The following is a 7500-nucleotide window of genomic DNA, read 5'->3' as shown; positions in this document are numbered from 1 at the left end:
CTTCTCTCTACAGAAAGAAATATAACGAGAAGGATTGATAGTATTAAAAAGATTACTAATATATATATATATATGTACACACACACACACACACACACACACACACACACACACACACACACACACACACACACACACACACACATATATATATATATATATATATATATATATATACACTGAATTGAACACAACAGCATTTTCATTTATTAATTTTCTTCTTAATATTTTCAAGTTTCCTCACTAAAGTTCTAATATTGAGAGGATGAGCAGAAACGAACTTTCCAAAGTTCACAATTTTAACTATTCGAAGTTTCGACTGCAAAGAGTCATTTTCAAGAAACAAGAACAGTTAAGAAAACACAATTTACGGATACGTTACATGGTCACAAGAAAAAATTTAAATGCTACACCCTTAGCTCAAGCGCGATTTTTAAACCTCCGATGACCTGACCCTGGAAGACTTTCTCAGAGCTTGAGGAGGGGGAGGGAAAGAGGGAGGGAGAGGTGAGGAGGGAGAGTAGGAGTCGGAGTAAGGTGAGGTGAAGTGGCGTGCCTAGCATGCACAGGGAGGTTATGTACAACATGTCGCGTGGACGTATTAGATAAGGAAATAGCAGACACTAAATTAGCCTGTACATTGATCAAAGGAGACAATTCTCTTATATACACAGCCTCTAACATTTTCAGTTCCCTACCATTGTAACATTAGGCGAGCACTTCAGTGTTATGAACAACGGTTGCTCTATCCAACACAGACTTGTGATACTGTTCAAAATTATTTTTAATGGCTCCCTGTTGGAGGTGAATATTTAAACGTCTGCTAAGGCTGCATGTCGTATAACCAACATAGCTACGAGAATAGAGCTCACAGTCTCCAGAAGTGTAATTGAACTGATAGACTACGTTAGTTTTCGACAGCATCCCAGAAGTGCACTAGTTCCCTAGTCCTCAAAAACGATTTGTCTGGCACTTCTGGGATGCAGGAATAAACTCAAGACTTAGACTCCTGTGTTTCCTACTCCGCTTACGTCATATATATATATATATATATATATATATATATATATATATATTTTTATATATATATACATAATATATATATATATATATATATATATATATATATATATATATATATGGATGTATGTATTAGGGATATCAATTTTTATTCAATCATTATCTTTTTTTTTTCTTTCCTGAAGTTTCATTTGATGAATCTTTCCCTGTCTCCATGTTAGCTTTTTTATGTTATTATATTTTGGTTGTGTAAAAGCCTCCCGCACCCGACATAATTTCATTTTTTGCTGTACACAGGAAGTGAGGCCTGAGGGAGTGTCAGCAGCAGTATCGGTAGCAACAGTCTGAATTTAATTTTGCTAGCTGCAGTTTTGAGTGAATTTACAACTTTACAGTTCTGTAAGTATTATGGAATAAGTTTTCTTAACGTGTAGCATAATACTTACATATTACTTGATAGTAGATACCTTTCTTGCATTATAATGAATAATCAAAATTGGTTTAAATACTCTTTGCAGCAGGTAGTGTATTCTTCATTCTCATATTTCAATGCAAATATTCTGCTTTCAGATTCAAACATGTCTTTTAAAAGTAAACGATCCATATCAGCGGTGGAATCAGCAGTAAATATTTGGGTACGTAATTTGACAACAACTACAAAGCACCGTACAAACATATCAGAAATGAAAGAGGACATAAATGAGATCATGTGCAAAATGCCTTTAAACAGGGATATTGTTGGTAGATTTTTGGGTTTGTACGATGAAGTCATAGGGGGAGCAAATCTTATAAGGAACATATTTCAAGGATTGCTGAAGCTTTGGGAGAAACTTAGCTTCCCTTTTCTTTCTAAGCAGCTAATGTCAAAATGAAAGTGTTTGAAAAGTACAGACAACGGTAAAATAAAGACTGATAGAGATCTCACTCATATTTTCGGTATTACAAAACCGAGTGGAAACTGGCTTTGCAGTGAAGACAAAGAACTTTACAGAAAACAAATAAAATCAGGAGGCCAAGTTGGATACACAACTGAGAAAGTGGTTCCTGTATCAACAATCCACCCTTCGAAACGGCCAAGAAATTCATCAGAACCGTCAACAACTCAAGTGCAAAAGTTGAGTAGTAGTAGTGAAGAAGAAAATGACAGCACTGGTTTTGATGTTGCAGAAGAGTTTCATCTCATGAAACGAAAGTATCACGCAACAAAATCTGCTGCTAAGCTGGTATCAAAACTGTCCTTGTCAAAACTTGGCTGAAGAGGAATAGATGTATCCACATCATGACAAACGGAAATTTGGTGTCGGATGATCAAGGGTGCAGAAAAAGTCAAGAATTGGCTAAAAGAAATTATTGGTGAATAGGAATTTTACTTGCATTTTGATGAGAAGAGAATTGACAATAAAGAATATCATGTGGTTTGTGTAAAGGATCCTGCAAGAACTCTTCACCTCGGTATTTTGGTTTGTGAAAGCGGATCAGCTGAGGACATCTTTATCACACTGAAAACAATGTATGAATATAATGTATGAAGGAGTGTCAAAAAGATTATTTCCGACACCACAGCAATCAATACAGGCCACCAAAGTGGCGTTGTTGTTAAACTTCAGAGACAGTTCGAACAAAAGAGACTAGAAGAGCCTCAGAATATTAGATGTCAACATCATATTCTCGACTTGGTTCTACAGCTGAAAATTGTAAGTAATTGCCGGAGTGGGTGGGATTCTTGTATACATGAAAAAGACAATTGGTCCGGACACCTGATAACCAATATTTCCAAAAAATGTATTTTACCTCCTTTCCTTTTCTGCACATTTTGGTTATCAGGTGTCCAGACCAATTCTCCTTTTTTTGTATACAGGAAGACCAGCCACTCCGGCAACTATTTACACCACCCTGATAACATTAAACGTAGTGTAGCTTCGGGTTTATATCTAAGAGTTTTGGGGATATCCAGCCCACAACACCTTGACAAAAAATTAGAACTAGTGAGTTCACAACTCTCAAAGTTAGGATATCCGTGGTCGTTTTTGTCCAAAGTACTAAGCAAGGCTAAAAGTAGCTTTCACAAGACACTTAACCCCAATAACAAGTACAATTGGAGTAAGAACAACATCATACAACCATACAATAAGTCAGTTAACGCCTGTTCCAAATATCTACCAATCAACATGATATTTAATTATACAAACATTATTTTTAGGAAAGTAGTGAATGTACACCGTAGGACGAATATGAATACCAACCCCGAGGTTTACAAACTACCTTGTAAGGACTATGAGGAAGTGTACTGGGGCTAAACAAGAAGAGAGTTGACTACTATAATCAAGGAAAGTTGGGAATTTCTATAACTCTCATATCACAAATTCATGTGACTTTATTTCTAAGATCAAAAATATGAAAGTACAGGGTTTAAGGCTCCTCAGTCTTGATGTTTCCTCGTTATTTACAAATATTAATGTCGATGAAGTACTTACTTTTTTGGAAACCAAACTGCAACAGTTTCAAGACATTTTCCCCCTCCCTTTCAATAAAATTCTTGCTTTAGTTCGCCTTTGTGTTTCTTCAAATGTTGTTTCCTTTCAAGACCAATTCTTCCGTCAAAAATTTGGTTGCAGTATGGTTTCCAATTTGTCTCCTGTTTTGGCCAATTTATACATGGCGTATTTTGAGTGTACCCTTTTGCCCAGCATCAAACCGCCCGAAATGATTTGGCTCAGGTACGTAGACGATATCTTTTCGGCGTTGGATGACAGTTGGGGCCCATTTGAAGTGTTCCATGATAAATTGAACCTATTGACCCCGAATCATAAATCTAAAGTTGAATTGGAAGAAGGAACCAAATCCCTTTCTTGGATATTTTGATAAGAACTGATGATAATTTATTCTTTACAGTGTACCGTAAGCCCACCCACTCAGGGAGTTACCTTCACTTTTTTAGCAATCACCCTGACAATGTTAAGAAAAGTGTTGCCTCTGGCCTTTTCTTGAGGGCTTTCAGGATTTGCAGTCCTCAATTTCTGGACCATGAGATTGAGGGGATCAAATGTCAACTTGAGAAGTTGGCTTATCCACCTTGGTTTCTGGACCAAGCCCTCAGTAAGGCTAGGGCCAACCATTTTAAAACTTCCGTCCCCTCAAGTTTTCACCGCTCCTTTAAGGACATTTTGAAAATTCCATTCAATAATACCATCAGTTCTTCTACTAAGTTGTTTCCTCATGAACGTCTTACTATTGCCTATCACTATCCTAACACCGTGCGTAAGCAAATTGTGAACGTTCAACAAAAACCGAAGGAAGTTGAGTCACCTGGTGTTTATTGTTTGCCCTGCAAAGATTGTGATTTGGTTTACTTGGGTCAAACCGGGAGAGACTTGAACACTAGATTGGCAGAACATAAAAAGGTCAATTAGGTATGGGCAAGAAAAATTGGCCGTATTTCTTCATGTCAAAAATAAGAATCATTCTTTCGACTGGGGTAAGGCCAGATTAGTGTTCAAGTCCCACTGCGGTTTCAGGAGGAAAATAGTCGAATCAGCATTGATTGAGGAATGCCCTAATATTAATATTTCTAAAGGGCAGTGGACACCTGACATTATTTCACGCGCAGCAGTTAACAAGCTGGTACGGACCTTACTACCCCCCTCTCCTCACCCCCTCCCTCCTCCACCACCCCAGTTTGCCCCACGCCTGAGTGAGGTCATCTGTCCACATCTCTTCTTCTCTGTAGCTTACAAGTCCCCTCTGTACTCTGCTCTACAGTATGTACTTTCCTGAAGAGGGCTATAGTTGATAGCCGAAATATAGGATTCTTCTTTATTCGAAGTTTATTTTCTCCGACTATGGGTTCCTGTGTTATATATATATATATATATATATATTTATATATATACATGTATACATATATATATGCATATGTATATACATACATATATGTATATATATATAATTTACATATATATATATGTATATATATATATATAACATACATATATAGAGAGAGAGAGGAATTTAGAGAAAGACTGATAGAAAGACATCAGACAGATAGATAGGCAAACAATCCGACAGGTTGAGAGAGAGAGTTGTGGATGGTAGAGAGAATGAGTGGAAGCGTAGGAGAGAGAAAGTGCATGGAAGGAAAGAGAGAGGGTTACGGAAAGAAAGGGAGGGTGCAATGGAGGATGTTGTTATGGAAGGTAGACGTTAAGGGAGGAGAGTGTAGAAAGTGTGTTGGTCAGGTTAGGAGAAAAGATCATATGAAAAGGGGATGGGATTTGGAAAGACTGTTGGAGTTGAGGGAGGAAGAGGGAACAAAAATTATATGAGGGGACGAATTAGGGCTTTAACTATGTACTAGATATATATGAAAGTGATTAGTGATTGTGCGTACTCGTATGTGTGCATGTATGTTTCTGCGGCAGAGTGTTGCGGAGATCTAAGTCAACACTATAAATTGCGAAGGAACGAGATAAATCTGGGCAAAAAACTCGAAATTATTGAGGGTGGGGATGGAGGTGGCGAAGTAGGTGGAGTTGGGTTTTAGTGTTTGCGAAGAGCAGAGCATAGCTTGTCTCAACAGGTTTTCGACATTTTCCGTCAAAAGAAACACGAATCACATGTTAACTCGCGCTGTTTCAAATGCTCTAAGTTCTCCAGCGTCTGCAAGGCCCTCGAGTCCTCCTTCTCGCCACCTCCTCCTCGACCTCAGTTAGGCTTGAAATCAAGAAGCACCGAAGCTTAGAGTCAAGCACCGACCGAGTGTTTCTCCACGGTCCTTACAAAAGTAAAATTCATAAAGGCAGACTCTCAGCACCGCACACCCGGGCTTTGCAGTAATGGAGGGACCACGCCACCCCCTTCCTCGTCTTCGTTTTACTTCTCCCTCTCCTCAAACACCTTCTCCTGATTCATCTACACTTCCTCCTCCTCCACTCTCTTTTCCTTCCTCTGCTTTTCCTCATCGTCATCATCGTCTTCCCTTTCCCTCTTCCTCGTCTCCCTCTTCTTCTTCTTCATCCTCTCCCTCTTTCTTCTTCTTCATCCTCTTCCTCTTTCTTCTCCTTCTTCTTCTCGCCCTCTTTAACTTTCTCCTACTACTTCTGCTTTACCCCCTTCTCTTCTGATTCTTTTCCTTTACCTCCTACTCCTTCCATTTACGTCCTTAATTTATTCGTTCATTTATTTTCTTCTCCCTCTTCATATTTTTGCCTTATTGTCCCTCACCTTTCATCCACATTTCCTTTTTTTCTTCTTCTTCATTCTCCACTCGCTCCTGTTAATTCTATTACATCCTCTATCTCATCTCATGTTCCATTCCTATTACTGCTCCTCCATTTCTTCTTCCTCTTATTCATACTCCTCCTCATCCTCTACCTCTTCCTCTTCCTCTTCCACTCCCTCTACCTCTTCCTTTTCCTTTCCCTCTTCCCCTTCCTCTTCCACTCCCGCTCCTTTTTCTCTGCCTCTTCCTCTTTCCCATCTTCTTCTTCTTCTTCTTCCAATATAAATTATATACACATATATACAGGAAGAAACATTATCCTATCTACGAAACGAATAACTTATGGTTAATGCTATGTTTTGGTAACATTCCTGGTCCTCTACGGATCTTAGTGCAGGTGGCCGTGAGATAAACTTTTTTGACCGAGGGTCAGATCACATGTACCACATTGCACCATGCGCACAAAAGTATACATGTACCAGTATAGACTGAATAAATCATAAACTCAACGGTAAACATAAAGACATATAGGTATTGCCTTTCAATAACTCGCCATAGGTACCACCGCTCTCCTCAACAAATCTCAATGAACAAAGAACATGTATATGAAATTGACCTATAATGTAGTTGTACATGAATTTGAGCAATTACATAATAGGATATATACTAATATCTAGAAAAAAATAATAACATTAAGAACATGTGGATGTAGACACTTCATTCATCTAGGCAAGATGCAATCTCATGAAGGAGTGATTTGACTGCGAAGGTTGTAACGGAGGAGAGGAGTAGGGGGAAGAGGTTGAGAGTATTTGTGCAGGTCCTCTATTGTAGGGGTAGTTCTAACTGATGGTGGAACGTTATCTATGTCTTGAAGTGGAGTGATCCGGGAAATTTTGTCTCTGTTGCCTTTATGATAACAGCACACGACAATGATCACTGGTGTGGTAAAATGTTCCGTAAACAAAATGAGAGAGAATAATCACCTCCTAGGTGATATTTAGAACAAAAATCGTACCTTCTTACCAGATATAATGTAGATTTAGGATTTTGGGAGAATCTTTGAAGAATGTTTATCCCGAATGCAGGAGTTGACGTGAAGAATCAATGCTGTAAAATTAATCGGGCATGAATATACAATCATGTGATGTGGCTAGAGCTGGTGTGATATAGAAACAAAGGACAGTACTTAAAAGAAAATGAAAAATGTGTATGCTTATTACATGGAATCACTTAATGATAAATCTTTAAATAATTAAGGC

At 38.3% G+C, this 7500-nt stretch overlaps 1 protein-coding gene across 1 annotated transcript in view; it reads left to right on the top strand.

Annotated features, from left to right (window-relative positions):
- The window catches only part of LOC143033447 (uncharacterized), a 1606485-nt gene that overhangs the window by 175789 nt on the left and 1423196 nt on the right, over positions 1–7500 (top strand). Inside the window, exon 3 of the mRNA XM_076198904.1 lies at positions 1318–1419. The gene's annotated coding sequence lies outside the window, so the exon portion shown is untranslated. The remainder of the gene's footprint in view (positions 1–1317; positions 1420–7500) is intronic.

The sequence above is a fragment of the Oratosquilla oratoria genome, chromosome 15 (assembly GCF_046742065.1).
Source record: "Oratosquilla oratoria isolate Oo_2021 chromosome 15, ASM4674206v1, whole genome shotgun sequence".
NCBI lineage: Eukaryota > Metazoa > Arthropoda > Malacostraca > Stomatopoda > Squillidae > Oratosquilla > Oratosquilla oratoria.
The sequence above is the reverse complement of the archived record's forward strand: the minus strand, read 5'-3'. Positions and strand labels throughout refer to the sequence as shown.